The 20,767-nt window shown below is 42.5% G+C and overlaps 2 long non-coding RNA genes across 3 annotated transcripts in view; one reads left to right on the plus strand and one right to left on the minus strand.

The window, feature by feature from the left end:
* The window catches only part of 6430710C18Rik (RIKEN cDNA 6430710C18 gene), a 67,872-nt gene that overhangs the window by 19,842 nt on the left and 27,263 nt on the right, over window positions 1-20,767 (minus strand). Inside the window, exon 6 of one of the 2 annotated variants that reach the window (NR_102349.1) lies at window positions 18,994-19,366. The exons of the other annotated variant lie outside the window; for it this stretch is intronic. This is a non-coding gene — a long non-coding RNA (RIKEN cDNA 6430710C18 gene). Of the gene's footprint in view, window positions 1-18,993; window positions 19,367-20,767 lie in introns of those variants that run through there. 2 annotated transcript variants of the gene reach the window in all.
* Window positions 10,295-19,295, plus strand: Gm39848. Its single transcript, XR_866423.2, has 4 exons — window positions 10,295-10,470; window positions 14,029-14,255; window positions 17,057-17,144; window positions 19,211-19,295. It is a non-coding gene; the product is annotated as a predicted gene, 39848 (long non-coding RNA).

Here is a 20,767-nt window from a genome sequence, read left to right on the forward strand (position 1 = left end):
TGTCTCTCCACCCCAACCTCAAAGCCATGTGTGTGGCATGGCACTGCAGTAATAAGGTCTAGTTTACTTGATTAAGTAATCCCACAAGGGCCATGCTCTTGAAAGGCTGCCTAGCTGACTTCGAATTATTTCATGAAACCAAAAGAACATTGGAAAATCAGACTCTGCGGGGAAAGACGCCTCGGGAAAGGAGGGCAGGAAGAAAACTAGGAAGAAGGAAAGACACAAGCAAGCAGGTTCTAAGGATCGCAAACCAGTCCTCTTGTCTTCTCTGTTTAGACAAAAACACTAATATGCATATCGTATCCAACGACATCTGTTCGAAGGATAGGTGATGCCTGGTGGCTACAGAAATCCCACCCAGGAATAACACAACATGAAGTATCTCACTCAACACATGGTGCTCAGACTAACCTAGGCAGGTGTTGTGTGTAAGTAACTAGCAGGGTGTTATGTTTCTTGGGTGCTCAGTGCCCTGGTTCTGGCTATCCCACGGGGTATTTCTACTCTGTTAGTGCATTTCCAAATGAAGTCTGGCCCAAGGGTCTTACCTAAGCCTTCCACAGCATCCCATAGGTTAGAGCACAGCAGCAACCAACCACAGCGATTCCAGAGCATAAGTGACATGGTTCTTAAAGTCAGACATGCCTCCCTACCAAACTACCGTCATTATTTTATTTTAAGATTCCATTTTGTAGATTAAACACTGTCTATCTGGCAATTAGGGGTGCATTTTTGTGTTCTAAGAAAAACAAAAACAAGACAAAACAAAACCCCAACTGTCTCTAAGAGGGTCATTTTGCTCTTTAGTTTTTTCACAGAATTGGACTAAATCATGGCAATTAGTGTAACGGAAATGTTTACAGCAATCTCCGATGGCAGTTTCGCTAATGTAATGATTTAGCTCAAGCCCAGTAAAACATGAGCCTGTATCATTAGGATGAATCAGAATCAAAAGCAAAGCAACTTTTTGCATACAGTAATTCAACATACATCATCTCATCAGCAAAGGCAACTATAAAATTAAGGATATACAATTAGTCAATCAGATGGTTCCTGAATTAATTAATTAAGCAAGGGAAATTAGCAAGCAAGGACAGGACCACATCCAACAGCCTCCCCTTCTCAAAGCAACGCTTTCCATTGATTTTGATCCAATGAGCCAACAACACACCATAGGATTTCATCTTCGCCAGCTCGAGTTAGAGATCAGATGTCTTCCAAACCAGGCTCTGCCCTGGTGGTCGGTGAACACACTTGGTCCCTTGGCTGGGTTTTTACCTCTAAGAGCAACTTGCTTCCTTCTCTGCTTGGTAGAGCTGTGTCATGAATAACTCCTCAAAGGTTCAAACAAGAGCTACCATCACAACTATTTGAAGACCAGAGTCAGCAAATTCCTCCATTAGAAAACAGAGTGGACACAGGCCTTGGGCTTTAATATAAGAGATCTGAATAGACAGTATTTTCAGTTCCAATCTGGAACTAAAGAAAACATTTTATAATGATTTTTTAAAAATGCATAATGGTGTACCTAACTGAGTTGCAAACAAGGAAGCCAAAGCCAACAATTAATAAAGCAAATTGACAATGGCACAGCCCTTGTTAGGGCATTTGATTGTATCCAGCTGTTAAAGGCCACGCTGCAAAGAATGATTCCCGACATAAGAAAATTTGATACTATATTGTGGGAAACTAATTACAAAGCGATATCACGATTAAAGTATGATCCCAATATTTTAAAGCATTTCTATTGAGTTATATATGTGCAAATGAAAAATCATTAATAGTGATTATCTCTGCATGACATATATGGATAATTTTTACTATCTTCTTTGTATTTTCCTGTTTTTCCTTATGTGGATGCATATTATTTTTATAATCGCTCAAAATAATCTATAATCCCCATTTTTTTAAAGTAGCAATTGTACTGACCTGAAAGTGTGTATTACTGGTCTGATTGTAAAAAAAAAGAGAGAGAGAGAGAGAAACAAGCACTCACTGTCCAATAAACCTATGAACAAGTTACAAAAAAACAGCTTGATATTTATATTTTCTCAAAAAAAAAAAAACAAGACAATGCATGCACCATTCATTATCCAGGGGTTTCAGAACTATGGGAGACATCAAGCCTCAGGCAATTTACTCCTCAGCTATAAGCAAAGAGATGTTAGCAGAGAGTTAGGAGACCTGGTTCCCTCCCAGGCACTTAGCCTCAGGCCACCAAGACAGCATCCTCCATCAGGACTTTGGTACCAGATCTGACAACAGAGTTTGAGGACTGAGTGAACAGGATGTCTCTGATGAAGAGCTGGATAAATGTAGATAAAGAAACTGTCCTCTGGCCAAAACCAAAAGACTAGGAGAAGTGAAGAAAATAAGGAATGGAAGGAAATGGGAGCGGGGCACAGAAGAGCAGAGCCATAGTACAGGAGATTGCTCAATACCCTAGCCAGGTGACTCCAGCGCCTGCTTTCTCACAGTGTCTGAATCCCCACTGAGAAATGGGAACATGGACTCAGATGTTCCCTGTGTTCTATACTGCCGGGGCACCATAAAAACACTGAAGGCTGCGGGGGCCTGTGTAGAGTCATTCTCTCAGCATCCTGAATCTTAGTATCAAAGAAGAAAACATGACTAAACAATGTCCTCTGTTAATTGTTTGTAGAGGAGGAAAGGGCTAGAGAGGGACACCAAGGCAGAGTGGGGATGCACAACTGACATACTTACGGTTGAAGAGTGCCATCATAGAACAGAGAGGTCCCCAGTTTGCACACTGGGGGCCTCAATGGTTGCATCTCTGCCCGCTACAGTTATGCAGCGTGACAGCCTTGCCCAAAGACAAATACATTGAAATGCTGCAGGCTAGATAGCAGAATGCTTCTCAAATATTTGCTTCCTGTAAAAGTGTGTAACTTGCAGAAGAGAAGCCAAGAATAATGAATAGATAATGATTGATTGCTTAAGGGCCTGCTGAGGACAGGGTCCAAATTTGTTCAAAAGTCACTGAAGCCCACTGTCCTGGAGACATAGGAGGACGTTCAGAGGAGACAGGAGGTTTTTGCATTGAGGAGCAATGGCCAAGACATCCATTCTCAGGCCCTGAACTGATGTTCCCAACAGAAGACCCGTATGATGCGAGAACCATGGGATCTCAAGTCCCAGGCCCAGAAAATCACCTTCCCCTTTGAGGCACAACCTGCTCCAGGGTCCCATATGGCTGCCTGCCTTTTAGGATGTTAAAAGAAAATTGGCTTTGTTTTTCAGTTTTGTAACTTTCTGGACTAATCAATCAGTTCATAATTTGCTTGATTTTTAAAATGAATGATTGATTTCATCTTTATGTGGATATAATTGACAAATTCAAACAGTATTTTTTTAAGGTGTGAAACTTGATGTGTTGGAAATGTATAAACACAGACATGACCAACACAGTCAAGAAAAAAAGCTGCCACATCTGTTGTCTAATGACTACCTCTATGTGTATACACATACGTAGTGAGAGCAGCTAAGATCTGTCAAGTATGCAACACTCTATGGTTATGAATCCCAGGCTACACATTACACCTCCGGAACTTACTCACCATGTGTAACTGGAGATTAATACCTGGCTGCGGGAAGCGGGTGCGGCTGCAGGCCCTGTAAAACCCACTTGTTTACTGCCTTGCCCGAGCATGCGCAGTGAGGCTGCATGCGTGGGCTGGCTGCCAGGCTGGACTGTTCCTCGGGATCTGGACCTGTCAGCCTATCTGTGAACGACCTGAGCATGTGCCTGGAGTGTGTGTGACTTCTGATTGGATGAGGTGGGGTGGAGCTAGAAGGAGGTGAGTGTTGAGTTGTTGTTTAGCCCTTGCCCTAGGTAGAAGCCAGTAGTAGTGAAGAGAGTAGTTTTAGCCCTTGCCGTGAGTAGAAGTAGAGTAAAAGAAACTATTGTAATAGGAGTAGTTTAGCCCTTGCCCTAAGAAGATGCTGCTGGGGAAGAGAGCTGTAAAAGAAAAAGCCCGAAGTAAAGTTGCTGAGTGAACCCAACTTGGTGTCCGAGTCGTTCTTGTCGCTGCTGGCTGGAGACTGCAAAGACCGGAGACCGGGATACCTGGCATCATGCATAATTGAAGATTAATACTTGGACCGGCATCTTCCCAATCATTAGCAACTACCATGTTTACTTTGCACAGCTATGTCCACTTTATATCAACCATGTTATAGCACACATTAGCAAGATCATGCAGGCTTTGTCTCTTTGTGTCTGACTTATTCCAGTTAGCTCAGTGTTCTCCAACTCACCCATAGCGTCACAATGGCAGAATCATCACCATCATTATCATCCTTGTCCTCCTCCTCCTCCCCCCCCCCCCCGTCCTCCTTCCCCCTCCTTTTGGCTTATGTACATGAATGTTTTGCCTGCATGTATGTGCTCCATGAGTGCAGTGCCTGCAGAGGTCAGAAGAATGCAGCAGATCCACCTGAATTGGAGTTACAGATATTTGCAAGTCACCACGCGGATGCTAAGAACCAAAACTCGACCTTCTATAAGAACAACAACTCTTAATCTCTGAGCCATCATTCTAGCTCCCAAGATCCTCTTCCTTTTTAAGATGACATGCTAACTCCAGCAAACACTTACATCGTAGTTCCTTTTTCCATTCACCTTTTGATGGACATTTAAATTGTTCTTGTATCCACATCTTTATTCTCTATTAATAATCTGCAGTGGGCATGGGGTGTAGCTCTATCTTGAACAAATTGGTTTCATTTTCTTTGGCAGTGGCACTGATGGGTCACATGGCAATTGTATTACTAATGTTTTGTGGAACTTCACTACTGTTTTCATAAATGACGTTCAAATTTGCATTCTTGTCAACAATGTACCAGAACTCCCCTTTTCCACATCCTTGCTAGCATTTTTGTAACAGTCGCTCTAAAATGTCTGAGGTGATATCTCGTCATGGCTTGATTTGCATTTTCCTGGAAATTAATGGTTGCCCTAATTTGCTTTCTATTGCTGTAATAAACATCATGAGAAAAGAGTTTATTTGGCTTATGCTTGTATAGCCTAGTCCATCATTGAGGAAAGTCTGGGCAAGAATCCAAGCAGGAACCTGGAGGTAAGAATTGAAGCTGAGACCATGGAGGAACGCTGCTTACTGGACTGCTCCCTAGGCTCTTGCTAAGCTAGTCATCCGAGGATTGCTGTCCAGGGCTGATGTCACTCACAAGTGGGCTGGGCCCTCTCACATCAATCACTAAAAAGAAGAAAATTCCTCTATGCCAGTCTGATGGAGGCATTTTCTCAGCTGAGGTTTTGCCTTCCTAGATGACCCTTGTGTAGCATTGACATAAAACAGTCAGCACAGTGATGCTGAACATCTTTCATTTATCTACTGGCTACTTGAGTGTCTTGTTTTGAGGAATTTCTATTAAATCCTATGAACTTTTATTTGTTTGTTCATTTATTGTGATGGCCCCATATATGGTTGGCAAGTGCTCTCGGTGAACTGCATCCCTAGCCTATGGCCACTTTTAAACATGAGATGTTTGTTTTGACCTCCTTATATTCAGACTGCTTACATAGTTTGACTATTGATCTATGAGCTGAAATACTGCCCCCCCCCAAAAAAAGCCATTCCCATGTTAAACATCTTACCAGGCCAATTGACTGATTAGAACTTTAATGCTTGTGGAGAGTCAGCAAACAGCAGATTCTGGCCAAATTATTTGGGGCTATCTTAGCCCCTTAAATAGTTACTTATTGTCCACCACTGTGTGTAACCTAAAATTCTTGTAACTGTTAGGTAAATCCTATAGAATGCACAAACCCAGCCTAAGGCTCTACCTACACAAAGGCTGAGTGTGTCATCAGGTAGCATCTGAGGTCTATAGCAGAGATTCCCCCTACTACACTGCACCTGACATTTCCACTAATGTGCTTGGTAAGTAGCTTGATTCATAGCAATTTGGTTCTGGCTTTTTCCAGTTAGCTCAGTGTTCTCTAGATCACCCATGGCATCACAATGTTTTTACAAAACAAAACAAAAACACTAAAAACAAGGTTCATGAAACTGCTACCAGGTTGGGACATGGTAGTTGGAACGCCTGGCTCTGTGCCCTTTGAATATGGACGCTCATATTTTGCTCTACAAATAAACTCTTATTTGCTCTGAAGTGACATAGCTCTGGTTTTTACATCAACAAACCTTTGTGAGATGTATGGTCTACAGACATCTTCTCCAGCTCACCTTTCCATCCTATTGATCGTTTCCTTTCCTGGTGAGAAGTTTCTTAATTTGATATAATTCCACTTATCTGATTTTTTTTTCTTTTATTGAAAATTTCGCTATCTTACTTACTATGCCAAATTAACACATAAAAGGCAAAGTTAAGATGTCTTCTGTAACCGTCAGTCACATTCTACCCCACCATCACAGAGTCTCCCATTTCGTTTCTTCCCTAAGGGTAAACTTTTCAATCAATCTGGTATGTATCTTTTAGAATACAGGTATTAGATATTTTATACCTGTAGATACATAGCTATGTTAACTTTATGGTGTTATATTTTACACAAATGATGTCACACATTTGTGTGACATATTGACCTTTAACTTTCTTTAATCACGTACAAATCTAACATGAAAATGTGTGTGCTTACGCATGTGCATGTGTTTGTCTGGGCAAGCACATACTACGTATGGCACATGCATGAAGGTCAGAGGACAACTTTGTGGAATGAGTTCTCTCCCTCCACCCATATGCGACTTCCAGAGATCAGACCCAGCACATCCGGCTTGCTTAGTGTGCTTCCTTGCCCAGTGAGCCATTTGGCTGACCCACTGGGAGTTTTGCAGTGGTGGTACATGCAAGTTTGTGTGAATGGTGGAGACTGAGTACAGGCTCTTGTCCATGCTCAGCACATGCTGTACCACTGAGCTACACCCCTGAGCTATTCCACTCCTAATGACTGTTGTATAATTAAAACCACTGTAGAGCCTATAGCTTCATAGCTTGTTTAGTCCCTCTCCTCCTCCTCCTCCTCCTCTGCCATCACAATCATAGTACAGCAGTAATGAACTTTGTATGTAAAACTTTTGGAACTGATCCAAGTCTTTCTTTGGAACAAGTGACTAAGTGGAATTACTATAAATTAAAACAGCTTGAGCAAAATTATGTTTCCCCCCTAGGCCTCACCAATTCACACCTTCACCAGTGGTAATGAGTGTGCCCACTTCCTCAGTCTTCACCACCACCAGATATTAGTGGTTTTCCAGTAAATACAGCAGACAATAATAGCTCTTTCTTAGAGGTGTTCTCGGTGTTTTGAACACCAGTGAATGAGTGACACTTGTAAATGCATGTTCTCCTTGTTGTCCATGGTTTACAATTATGACAGCTCTGCTTTTTCTATCTTGATTTAAAATCCCATCCAAAATGTGTATTAAATCTCCATTTAAAAATTTTTTCTAGAGCTTTGTATTCTCTTCCATTGCTCGATTACTATACTAAAAATGGACTTAAATAAAGTTGATAACTAGGCGAGACGGTGCGGTGATTCACATAAACTGTCAATGGACCATGACAGTCCATCATCAAGACTATATTCCCAGGTGATTACTGTCGATGCTGGGTTGCCCGTGAGTCTTTCTGGGGATTGTCTTAGATACATTGATTGATGTAGGAAGATTCATCCTAGGTGGCCAGATCCATTCCGGAGGCAGAGGGTCCTGAACTGTTTATGCATAGAGAAATTGAGCTGAACACAAGCAAGCAATCACGCATCGGTTTCTCTCTGCTCTAGACTATCAATGCAATGTGGCTAACACGTTTAAGTTCCTGCTGCCTTTACTTCCCCACCGTGACAGATTGCAGTCTGGACTTGTGAGCTAAAATGAACCCTTTCTCCTTTAAGTGGCTTTCTGCCAGTGTATTTAACACAGCAAGAGAGATGAAACTTGGACAGATGGCTTTGCCTGTACAATACATTTTGTTTCCCAGGGGAAAAAATCAGAATCAGCTACACACACACACACACACACACACACACACACACACACACACTCAGGGAAGGGGTTAGATTTTCTGTGTAGTGGTTAAGTCTTACAGTTTGTTTAACATGGATTTTACATAGTCTTTAAGTTTCTATCTAAATTTTGTTTGCTTGTGTTTGTTTTTTCATTGGTGTCAGACCTGATGTCGTTCACTGCAATGCACTTACTATTTTAACCACAGTACAAGTGAAGTTATTTTACAGATTTCCTGTAACTCAGTTAGTTGTCATTCTGTTTCTTGGCACTACATTGTCAAATTAATTTGCTCTAGAAGTGAACAGACCAGAGAGGACAGACCAAGGTCTCTTGACTGTGGAGAATGATAGGCAGATCTACTTCAGGAAACTTCCAATTTGTAAACCTCTTCTGGGACCTTTAGTCAACCAAACAGCAATGTTTGGGGCCATTTCATACACAAGTATACCATATACAATTTCATTTAAAAACAAACTCCCCTGATTTTGGGGGGATTGAAAATCAGTGTGTGAAGGAGGTTGCTCTGAAGACAACTGGCCATGTAGAACAAATTCAAAGCTGCTTACTAAAAACCTGCTGGCTGGGTCCACATCTACATAAAGATGTGTGTCCCATAGCCTACCCTGTCTCCCCTGCTGCTAGCAGGCTCTTCTCAGCAATACCTATTCTCTTAGTTGCCAAACTTTCTGTTTTCATTCATATTCAACACAGTGCTTTGGCATTCTGGGTCTTCATCAGTTTGGCTTCCTATCGAGACTTTTCCATCACACTGCAGTTAACACTAGCAAAAAGAGACCATCAAAGGCCTCTCTCTACAGGCTACACTTTAGTAAAGGACACTCAAGGTTTTCTTTTTCTTAATGGGACTAGACAGACAAAAGGAGAAATAGTTGCTGCTGTTGATTTAGTTCTGAGAGAAATTCTTTTCACCTAACTAAATGATATGTTCTGATTTCGACGGAAGGACATTCCAAGAAAGATGTGTGAATGAGTGAATCACTCGATAAATAGATGGGCAATTTATTTTGATGCAACAATTTTGTCAGTGTAGAAAGCTTCACTTAAAAGCCTATTAGAAACTGGGTTTGGGGCTAAAGAGACAGCTCATTGTTTGATTAAATGCTCACCATGCAAGCATAAGAACAAGAACCTGGATCCTGCAGCCCACACAGAAGCTAGACAGGTGTAGCAACTGCATGAAAACCCCAGCACTTGGGAGACATAGACAGGGGGTGCCCAAACAGACTAGCTATAGTAACAGAAATAGATGAGCTCAGGGTTTAATGAGAGACTTTGGCTCAAAGAAAAGAGAAAGAAAAGGAAGAGGCAGAGAGAACACTCTCTAATAATATTAAAAAAAACAACAAACTTTCGGAATCCTGAATATTCTATATGTTTAAATAAAATTTCTATTTAAATATTATAATATTCTAATAATGGAACCACAAGCATGCATATTTGCACACACAGAGAGATACTCACATGCACATATGAAGACATGACACATGCATGCACATGTACACATACAGAGACATATGCACATACATACACATCTACATACAGACATGCATACAGAGACACATAAAGGAACACTCATACACACACACACACCCCAGAATCTTGACATCTTTAGGTACACCTAGAACCCATCAGAAGAGACCTAGTTTTATATCTCAGAAATGTCAGCCACTTCTTCATGGTACCATGAAGATACAGCACATGGTCACTTGAGCTAAAAGGCTCTCGGGAGGGGTAAGATATTGAGCACAGGAAAGAGATTAGTGACTTCATTTTATTGTAATTTTTGCTTCAGTCTCTACAAATAGATTTCCAGAGTTTTGATTTTATATAATCAAAACTCGGTATACACATGAGTGATGGAATGGACATCCACCCATTGCTCTCAAGGGAGGATGATTAACCAAGCACAGATCAGCTCTCTGCCCACTCCCCTAACATCCTCAGATCCAAAACAAACACACAAACAAACACAACAATAACAACAACACAGCAAAAAGTTTACAGCACATGAAACTGCAAGTATTAACAGAAGTCTCAAAGAGGCTTCTCTCTGGTTCCTGCTGGGCCCAGGTTTCACAGAGCCTTGTCCCACTTCCTGTTCTCTCTGCCTCCTGCCTATGGTTGAAACAGTGATCAACCAGCACCCTGCTCCTGCCCTATGCTTTCCCAGCCATGGTGTGGTAGGCAGAGACTCTGTCCATGATGGACTCTGTCCCTCTGTGACCAAAAGTCAAAACAAATACTCTCTTCCTTCAGCCACCTTCTCAGAGCCTCTTACCACAGCAACAGAAAGTGCCAGCGTCCCCACCTTGGTTCTGCCGTTCTCATCCCTGGTGAGACTCCCAGAAGTGAAAACAGCAACTCCTTCCATCCCCACCACAGAAAGTGGTAACTCCTGCGCGTGCATGGGAGAGCTTGCCCGGGCCTCCCACTAGAGGTAAGATTGCTGTACCACTTCCATAGTTTGAAGCCGTCAAATATATTGAAAGGGGAATACATGCCAGAGCAGGGCTACAAAAACAACAGAATTCTTTTCAACGTTCTTGGCAGTGCCTCCCTGTGACTACAGGTAGCCTCATTTGAGGATAAAGTCAAAATGTAGATTTCAAGACTCTCCATAAATGTGAGCCCAGGACCAAAGGTCTTCTGGGCTCACCCTGTGATAAGCCCCCATTAACCCTAGATCCACTCACCCTGATTGATTTGCGATGGTGTTGTTGAAACTGCTTGCTATTGTTCCGGCAAAGCACTTACTGCACGGGGTAGCTAATAAGCACTAATTATATTCCATACAACTTCAGCCACTGAATGTCACTGAGGCAACAACAACCAAAAAAACTGCCTTTCTATCTAATGAACTTACCCTCCACCTCAAGCCCATTTGATAGACTAGGAGAACCAGGTGGTTGTCACAAGAGAAACGACAAAGATAACATACATGATGATAATTCAGTTCCAGAACATGGTACAGATGATGTCGTGATGAAGGTCACAGTGGTATGGCCACACATACTCTGCCAACCTGAGTTTCCAAGGAGGTGCCATTAGGTCAGCATGGGCAGAAGTGGGCTTGGCACTTACAAATCGCTATAGCAACTCTGCTGCGGATTCTAACCGAAATGGCCCCATGTTGGAGGCTTAGTCTCCAACGTTGCACTACTGGAGAGGTGAGGACTGGTGGAAAATCTTTAAAGGAGGTTGTAGCCTGCCCCTTGTCTTCTGTCGTTGTCCATAGGTTTTGATATTAACAGTCTGTCAGAATCAAATGGGCTGTAGTATGTGTGCTGCCCATCCCTCAAAGCAATGGGGCCACTGGTCCTGATGCAAACTCCAACACTGTGAGCCCAAACAAATCTTTTCTTTTATAAATCAACCCCCTCCCTCAGGGATTTGTTACAGTAACAGAAGCTGATGAAATTAGACTTCTGTTGATTTTAGAATTGCCAGGGTTTCCTCTTTAGGTCAATAAAGAGGATTTTAGTGATATCTTCTTAAAGTGCTATTGAAAAAAAATCACTTGTTCATATTTTAATTTGGGTTACCAGTTGATGGTTAACTGAGAGTTGAAAAATCCCAACTCTTATCCCAGTAATCAAATGGATGGCTTCGTATGTTTTTAATGATGTTTTGTAAAACAATAGAGCCTGTGGTTTGTCAATCTTTGATATTTATGTCTACCAAAGAGCTGAAACAGACCATGTCCAGGTCTGACAGCTTCAACTCGGACAGAGTTCTTTAAGTCTTCACATCCTGAAGTAGGACAGTTGAACAATGGCCACCCACGGAAGTGCATTTGCTAATTCAAACCTCAGCCAGTAGTTGGCGCTCAAACCCCCATCCTCACATTATTCACTATTCATCCAGAAAATATAACAACTTTATAAAATCTTTAAAAGGGCTTGTATGTAAAAAATGTGCTACTGGTCCAAAACTGATAATGCAGTGCCTGGTTTGATCCCAGCACTGTAAACACACACACATACACACATACACACACATTTTTTAAGCAAACAGTGAGAAAAATTATGTATAAATCTGAAAACAACTTTCTCACTCTGAGAGGGATTCATCTCAGTCTCTCCCCTCTCTGTCACACTCACAACACAACACACACTCACAACATACAACACACACACACGCGCGCGCACACACACACACACACACACACACACACACACACACTTTTATCTGACAGGAAACCTGAAGACAGTGAGAACATATGGTTTAGGCCAGGACAAGTCCAATGAAAACAGTTAACCTATTCCAAAGCAAGCATGTGGTCATTTAAAAACAGCAGCCATTTCCTGAGCCAAACAGAAATTGAATTACTGGCTCGGTTAACTGGATGGTTCAGTCCTAATCTTAACAAGTGAAAAACTTCATACTCAATATAAAAGTAGAGTTAAAGGACTTTACAAATGTCTGCTGTCTACATAAATACCTGTTCAGACTATTTAGCACAGTTGTATCTCCTAAGAATTGTGTCAACGACCCATAAAGTATCATTACACAGTCTCCACAAACTCTCCACTTTGAGACAGTCCCATGGCATCATTTAAGTAGACTCCTCCAAAGCCACACATTTATGATGTGTTTCTTGGAATACTGTGTGCACAGCTGTAACTCGGCAAAACCCCAAGAAACAATAAGGAAGGCACACCTTCAGCTGCTCAGTGCTTTCACGCTTGAACTGAATAAAAGGGGGGAAAAAAGAACAAAAGAAAATGCCTACTTGCCCTCCTCCCAGTTAGCAGAGGGGAGAGCCTGCCATTGTCTGGCACCCACCACAGAAAACCCACCTTGCTGGTCTTATCTGTGTGACAGAAAAGGCTGTGTGCTAAGTCGCTCATTGTTGAGAGATTATATTAAGTATATCATGAGAACTTGACATTTTGACATTGTACTTTAATGTACCCCTTGCTGAATACCCATGACTTGCCTAATATGTCTTTTTATATCAGTATAGTCTTAGAGTATCAAATTATCCCCAAGCAGGAGAGAGAGAGAGAGAGAGAGAGAGAGAGAGAGAGAGAGAGAGAGAGAGAGAGAGAGAGAGAACACTGAATTTGAACCCTGAATCTCAAAGCACAGAGTACATTCATTGTGGATCTTTGGGGGATCGAAGGAACTTTTCACAGGGGTCGAATATCAGATATTCTGTATAACAGATAACTACATAATGATTCACAAAAGTAGCAAAACTACAGTAATGAAGTAGTAACTAAATAATTTTACGGTTGAGGATCACCATAGCATAAAGAATTGTATTAAGGGTCAGAGCATTAAGAAGGTTGAGAACCACTGACTTAGAGGATTAAACTATAGGTCAAATGCCCCGGTCTGATAACTTTCATGATCAACAACACTGGGCCTGTGTACCTGTGTAACCTCTATAGGTTTCATTCTGTAAGGGTCAATGACTTGCAGAAGAATAATAACCAGGACTCAGATAGTGTGCCAAAGCAAAGAGTGTTTTATTCTGCAGAAGTCCAGTATGCTGGGGTCTCCCACTTACCGAGATGGAGACTCCCAAATGAGCTTGCAGGCTCAATTTAAAGCACATTAGAGGAATTCCAGAGAGGGGTAGGTAAGCTTTATCTTAATTGCTTGGCTGTATTATCTAGGGACATTCCATAACCATTGCTGGGGGGGGGGGTGTCAGGAGGGGGGCTGGAAACTGTTGCTGGAAGCCTGGAAACTGTTACTGACCCATTACCCTTGCCTCAGGCCAGGTGGCAGAACAGTTTCTGATTGGCTGCCTGAGGCCTGGAGTTTTTCCAGTAAATGATCTGCCTGGACTTGCCCAGTTCTTCGAAACAGAGATCTAGGCCTAGTCTCCTGAACTGCCAGCTTGAAGCCTGTCATAGAGTAAGCCTGTCTCAGTCCCCTCAATTCCTGTACTTGGAAGTGTGAATAGCCTTCTGATAAAGAAGCCACTGACACATCACTCTCTGTTCATTTCCAAATAACTAACCTGCACCTTCATATGTATCAGCACTGGTGACACCATCTAGCAGAATCTACCATGCTCCACCAAATCGGCACCAGTCAGCAGGAGCCACAAGAACCAGCAGGAATACCAGGAGAAGCTCTCTGCCTTGCCTCTCTCACCAAAGTGAACGTCAGTGAGACCAACGAAGCGTTGCACAGCTAACTATGCAAATGCATTATAACTGCCCATTCAGCCTATACTCTCTCCAAATGCCATGTGTCATCTCACAGGTCTGTTTCAGCAAAACATCACATGACTCTGCATCACATGACACAACCAGAAATTTCCACTTCAGCTGCCTTAGAGGATAGAGCAGAGCCTATATGAAGAGTCGCAAGAGAGCTATGAGCTCACCCACTCCGTCTTTTCTTACCAAAGTCCACAAATGGCTTTGATGAAATTGTTCCTAAAATCCTTTCCAGTTCCAAGTTCTTTGAACCTATAAGTAATTTATAGAAACTTGTTTAAGTTGGGCAATAAATGGAAGGTGAAATGGAATTGTTAGGTTAGACAATCAAAACTAATGACATTAAAAATAGCCAGGTATGGTGGCGCACACCTTTGATCCAAGCACTCAGGCTACAGATGTAAGTGGATTTCTGTGAGTTCAAGGCCAGCCTGTTCTACAGAGAGTTCCAGACTAGCCAGGAAGACACAGTAAGAGCCTATCTCAGAAAAAAAAAAAAAAAGACATAAAAACAAAGTATTAAACAGTCTTAAAAGATAGGAAGATAAGCCCTAAGACTTATCAAGATTCAAATCTTACTTTTAGTCATCACTGTTAGAACGTTCTGGGCAACTTGGTGATGAAAATAAGTCCTGAAAAATAAGTGGGCTCTTCTCTAAAGGTGCAATATTAACCAATCAAATACATGGACTGCCTCATAGCAGGAAATAAGACATGAACTAACATTTTCCAGATGTATGTCAATGGCACACTGATTAGGGAGCTATCAATATTGGCAGAGAGTTAATGATGGACTGATAAGGTAATGTGCTGGCTTGGTAAAACCGGCAGTGTGCCATTTAGAATGACTACTGAGCTCAACAACTTTCCACGCTAGGATGGCATCCCCACCTGTTCTAGAAGGTTCCCCTTTCATAACTCTTCATCTCCATCCTGCCTGCATGCCCACATACATACTCCATCCTGCCTGCATGCCCACATACATACTCCATCCTGCCTGCATGCCCACATACATACTCCATCCTGCCTGCATGCCCACATACACACCCTCTAGTCCACACCCAAAACTGTTCACTCAACAAAACCTCTATTCAGGGTCTGTACAGAGAGTACAGAGATGGGTCTTCAGAGCTGAGGAAAGATGAAACAATAAGGGGGAATAAAGACGTTCTAAAATCGGCTGACTTACGGCATTAAATCAGTGAGTTACATGACATATGAACTGTAAGATGTTTTGAAATGTATGTCTCTTGATTAAGTATCTTTGACGACCTTGGAGGTAGCAAGGGTATGGAAGGGTGAGAAAACAGATCTGAAGCCACACCTCGGAAGCTCAGGTTGGTATTAGGGAAATGAGTCCCACCCCACATAGGAAGAGCCTATCTCAAAAAGGGGAAAAGAATGGTATAAAAACAAACCACTACAATTCTCAAAAGATAGGGGGATATAATGTGCCAGTCAATGGCACACCCAGCCACTGAGTATCAGGCTCAGTCCAGGTAACTGCCTGCTTTACCCAAACCTCTTCGGAATGGATTTGGTTTGCCCGAAGGTTCCTTGAAGGTGAATTTCATCATTGAGCTAGGCCTTAGCTGGTCTGAGAAAGAACGCAGGGTACTTCTGTAGTACCGTGCTAGCCTCTGGCATCCAGAAGGCATTAGCATGCTGCTCTAGCAGAATAGTTACCCTAGTCTCTGCAACACACCTCCCGCCTGATTCCTATCCAAAATTCTAATTAATAGCAATCCATATTTTCACACAGCTCTGGCAGTTTGAATATGCAAGTGTCTATTCAATGCTCCAGAGACCCTAAGCACTCTTTCCAAACACATGGCTCTTTACAAGAGCTCCCGCATCTGAAATGCAGGCAGTGCCTCTCCTGCACCCTCCTAACAGCGTGGCAGCTGTGCTCCCCAAAGCCAACAAAGTGGGTCCTGTGTGCAGAAGCCATGCCTCAGCTACCAGTCACCATCTGCCTGGTTGGTGGGCGAGGAGCATGAACACAGAGAGACAGCTGCCCTCCGACAATGGGAGGAATAGCTGCGCTTCCTCGGGGCTGCTGGCAACAAGGGGGAAATGTCTGAAGAAAGAAAATGTGAGATTGCTGTAAATTTCAGATGCAGCTTCTATTGTGCCTCCTCACAGCTAAATGAGCACACTCGAGGGATGGGCTCTGTTTAGCAACTGTAACAATTAGGCGCATTTATATAGAATAAGACACTAACAAGGCTAAAAGACTATTGTCCGGGACAAAGAATCCTGCTCACAGGCCCCACCGTAATAAATGATACCTTTTTTTCAAAAAAAGCTTCCCCAAAGCATCTCTTACACAAAACAACTATCACTAATTACTTTGTCATGGGTACAAATAAAAATTACTTTCCTTAAAAATTCTAATTTGAAATAAATTTCCCTAGTCACAACCACGTACTTAATTAATTCTTTATTAAGATTGTTATCAATTCTGAGTGATTGTCCTCAGGGAAGTTAGAGATTGCCAGAAAAAGCCTTTACCACTTAGCTCAGTCCTGACAGCACAGAGTTCTAAGTGCTTTAAAAGAAAGTCGGGGTGGGGGGTGGGATTTAGACAAGTCGGTTCTCAAGAGGACCAGGAAAAGCACACACAGTGTAACTGTGAAAAGTTTGTCTTGGCTAGAAGCCATGGCCTTACCTGGGGCCGTCACAGCAGAGTCTCATTCAAAACATGCCTTTCATTCGGTTCGAGGTGACTGCTAAGGCACTTCATGTACCGCATTACCGGTCCCCAGAAAGTCAGAAAACATTAAAAGCCTTCATTATTATTAACTATAGTTTTTTGTCTTTTCTCTTTTTTCAAAAATACAGTGTTCCTGTACAACCCACTCTGGCCCAGAACTAACAGTCTTCCTGCCTGTTTCCCAGAGCTGGATCTCTGATGTGTGTCAGTACACAGGTGGCTTTTTTATATCATATATACAATAAATGTCTAAGTAGATACAGAAGCTGAGGTTACGTTTCCACTCTGAGGACTCTCACTCTGAAAGACACGTAGGTTCTTGGACTGGAGAGTTATGAGAAAACTGACAGGTGGATGGATGTCCCAGGAAGGACTGTGGCGGGTCATGGGAGGTCGTAAGAGAGGAGGTAGGACATCTGATTTTTTTTTCCAGTTTTGTTGCTTGAGGGGTACAGGAATTAAGCATAAGTCTTCTGCGTATACTATGTGAATACTATACCACGGAGCTGTATTTGCAGCCTATCCTATTAGATTTCCACAGACAGTGAGAGGTTTGAAGATGCAGTTAAGAGTCTCAGCGTTGAGATGAAAGGATGGACCATGTAGAGATCCACCAGGGATCCACCCCATAATCAGCATCCAAACGCTGACACCATTGCATACACTAGCAAGATTTTATCGAAAGGACCCAGATGTAGCTGTCTCTTGTGAGACTATGCCGGGACCTAGCAAACACAGAAGTGGATGCTCACAGTCAACTAATGGATGGATCACAGGGCTCCCAATGGAGGAGCTAGAGAAAGAACCCAAGGAGCTAAAGGGATCTGCAACCCTATAGGTGGAACAACATTATGAACTAACCAGTACCCCGGAGCTCTTGACTCTAGCTGCATATGTATCAAAAGATGGCCTAATCGGCCATCACTGGAAAGAGAGGCCCATTGGACACGCAAATTTTATATGCCCCAGTACAGGGGAACGCCAGGGCCAAAAAGGAGGAGTGGGTGGGTAGGGGAGTGGGGGTGGGTGGGTATGGGGGACTTTTGGTATAGCATTGGAAATGTAAATGAGCTAAATACCTAATAAAAAATGGAAAAAAAAAAGAGTCTCAGCGTTTCTCAACCCTTGGGGTGGTAGTTGAACGACTCTTTTATAGCGGCTGCATATCAGATATTTATATTACAATTCATAACAGTAGCAAAATTACGGTTATGAAGTAGCAATGACAGTAATTTTATGGTTGGGGGTCACCACAACATGAGTAACTCTATTAAAGGGTCACAGCATTAGGAAGGTTGAAACCCACAGGAGACCAAGGAGAAAGAAGGGATGGGCCTCTAAATGTTCCTTTGGGGGAAAAAGCCTTTCAGTAGAACCAAGGTTCTCCTTGCTTAGAACCAGAGTTTCAGGGGTTGCTGGGTCACACACAACTTCTGCTTGGTGATTTTCAATATCTCAGTTGTTCCTTTGCTAAATTTAGATCAGCTGGTGAGAGACTGAGAAGCCATGGCCCAGACAGCCACTCGCTGGAGTGGAAGCCAGCCTGGCAGGCAGGATAGAGCCTTGGTGTCATAAGCATGGAACCTTGGACTGTTGGTCCTACCAGCCACCTGGAGAGTCTTGGGGAGGGACTGAGGGTCACACACAGTGTCAAAGGAAGGACTTTTGCCAGCAGGTGAGCTAACATGTCAGAATTCCAGCGCCCCTACACAGGCACACCGGTTGCACATGTACCAGACAAAGGATTCTAAACATATGGGACCTTCGGCTCTTCTGTGTCTTCCTCGATTTTCTGTCTGTTCTCGTATGAGACAGAGTGTCCCCAGAATACTGTGGGGTCCCCCACTATGGGAAGACTGGTAGAGAAACTAAATACAGCACACGGGTAACCACAGATCCTTCCTCTGTGACTCTAAATCGCAAACATAGAGCTATCTTTAAAATCGCAGTGTACACCACAGACTCCTAGCTCCCCAGCAAACACTGAATAAATGTACATTTTTCCATCTTAATTCTTTTCAGACCACTGACTAGAATTACAGCATAAAAAGACCGCTGTCATGTTCGGTATACATTTTTAATAGACATCTTTAAACATTTAGACAAAATATTATTTTTAAATGCCAATTCTTGAACTGGTAAATGTAATTATCTAACTTTCAAAGTGTGGGGGGTAACCTGACAATCAAAATATTCTGTTACTGCTTTACCGAAGCACCTAAAATACATTTTCAGCAAATGAAATGATTCTTTATTTTATTATGCTTTTAAAAATGCATTAGGGTAATTGCTGTGCAACAAACTCCTTTCTGTGCTCGAAGTGTGGCTGCCACGTCTCTCATGTGTCCATCAGCTGTTCACGTTGTCATGATAGCCTGATGATCACCAGGGGTGAGTCCTCCTAACAGCATGTATGTAAGAGTATTCAGTTGAGTGATCTGTAAAATAATTATATTTCAATGGAGATACTATATTGTGGGGAAAAAAATCCATTACATGTCAAGTGCTAAATGAAGCAGCTATAGAGCCACGACACGTTTTATTGGTGCTTTTAATCAGAGCAAGTAACTTTACTGCAATCTGATCATCTTATTGTCTTATGATTACCATTTGCTTCTTTAATAGCTATGTATTTATATGTATACACACACATATACATATATATACTTTTTAAACAGTATATATACATATTTTTTTAAAAACAGCCATCAGTTTACTTCTAGATGAAGAAAACACCAGAATCCCTTGCACATTCTTCTTTTCCTGTTCATATGATTGGATTCTATTTTCCCAAAGCTCTCAGGCAAAAAAAAAAAAAAATGTACAGATAAGACTCTTTAGAATGGTTGTCCCAAAGTCCATGACTTCCCCAAGTCCAAAGAGAAACTAAGAGACCTTTGACCCCATCTGTTGGTGGCAGGGGAGCTGAGGAACTTTTGCTCTGGCGTGTTTTATTGTTCCTCTGTAAAGTTTAAAGTTCAAGCACAGGAAGGTCTTTGTGGGCCAAGCATGAAACGCAAACGCGTTTTCTTTCAACATGCGGGTCATCACTACCTTCACAGCAGGACACCTCTGCTACCTGTCAGGACTGAGTTTTAAAAGGTACATTTGTATTTCCAGGAAATGTTTGAGTCTATAAAGAAGTCATTCTTTTAAACCTCAAAATGTAATAGGAAGCCATGAACTTTCGCAAGCCAGGCCACAAATGTTTGCCCTACAGTATTGATGCAGTCTGCTGGAGGGTTGTAGTCCAGGCTGCCTGAAGGCCAGTCATGGGTCGGGCCCTGGTTTAGGCCCTCTCTAGGCATATGCTCCCATAGTACAATGGTCCTGTGAAATAAATCCTGTGATCATGCCAACTGACACAAGAAGAAACCAAAACTAGCATGAGGAAAGGTGGTTGCCCAACTAATTCTCCCCGGCTCTCTCTATAGAAGTGCCTCTGTTGCTGACTGACTCCAGCAAGCCTGAACAAAGGTCTTCTTCCACCAAAGCCCTCTTGACTCTTTACCCACAACTCCACAGCCGCCATCTGGGAGTGCTGGTCAACATCTGTTGAATAGGAAAGTCTGACCAGGCTTGAGGTCACAGGGAGCCAGAGCTTCAGGGCCTCTGAGCATCCTCTGCTCTAAGGCACAGCAAGACCTAGTCTACAGGGAAGCTCTGCTAGCTTGCCTTCCCACTTCTGCTTTTAATCTTATTTACAAAAAAAGAGAGAGAGAGAGAGAGAGAGAGAGAGAGAGAGAGAGAGAGAGAGACTTATTTGAAATCCCATCCAAACCTCACGGTAGGATTTCCCTTTCTAATATCTGCCTGTTTTCCAAGCAGGAAGTGTGACT

The sequence above is a fragment of the Mus musculus genome, chromosome 2 (assembly GCF_000001635.26).
Source record: "Mus musculus strain C57BL/6J chromosome 2, GRCm38.p6 C57BL/6J".
Classification (NCBI taxonomy): Eukaryota; Metazoa; Chordata; class Mammalia; order Rodentia; family Muridae; genus Mus; species Mus musculus.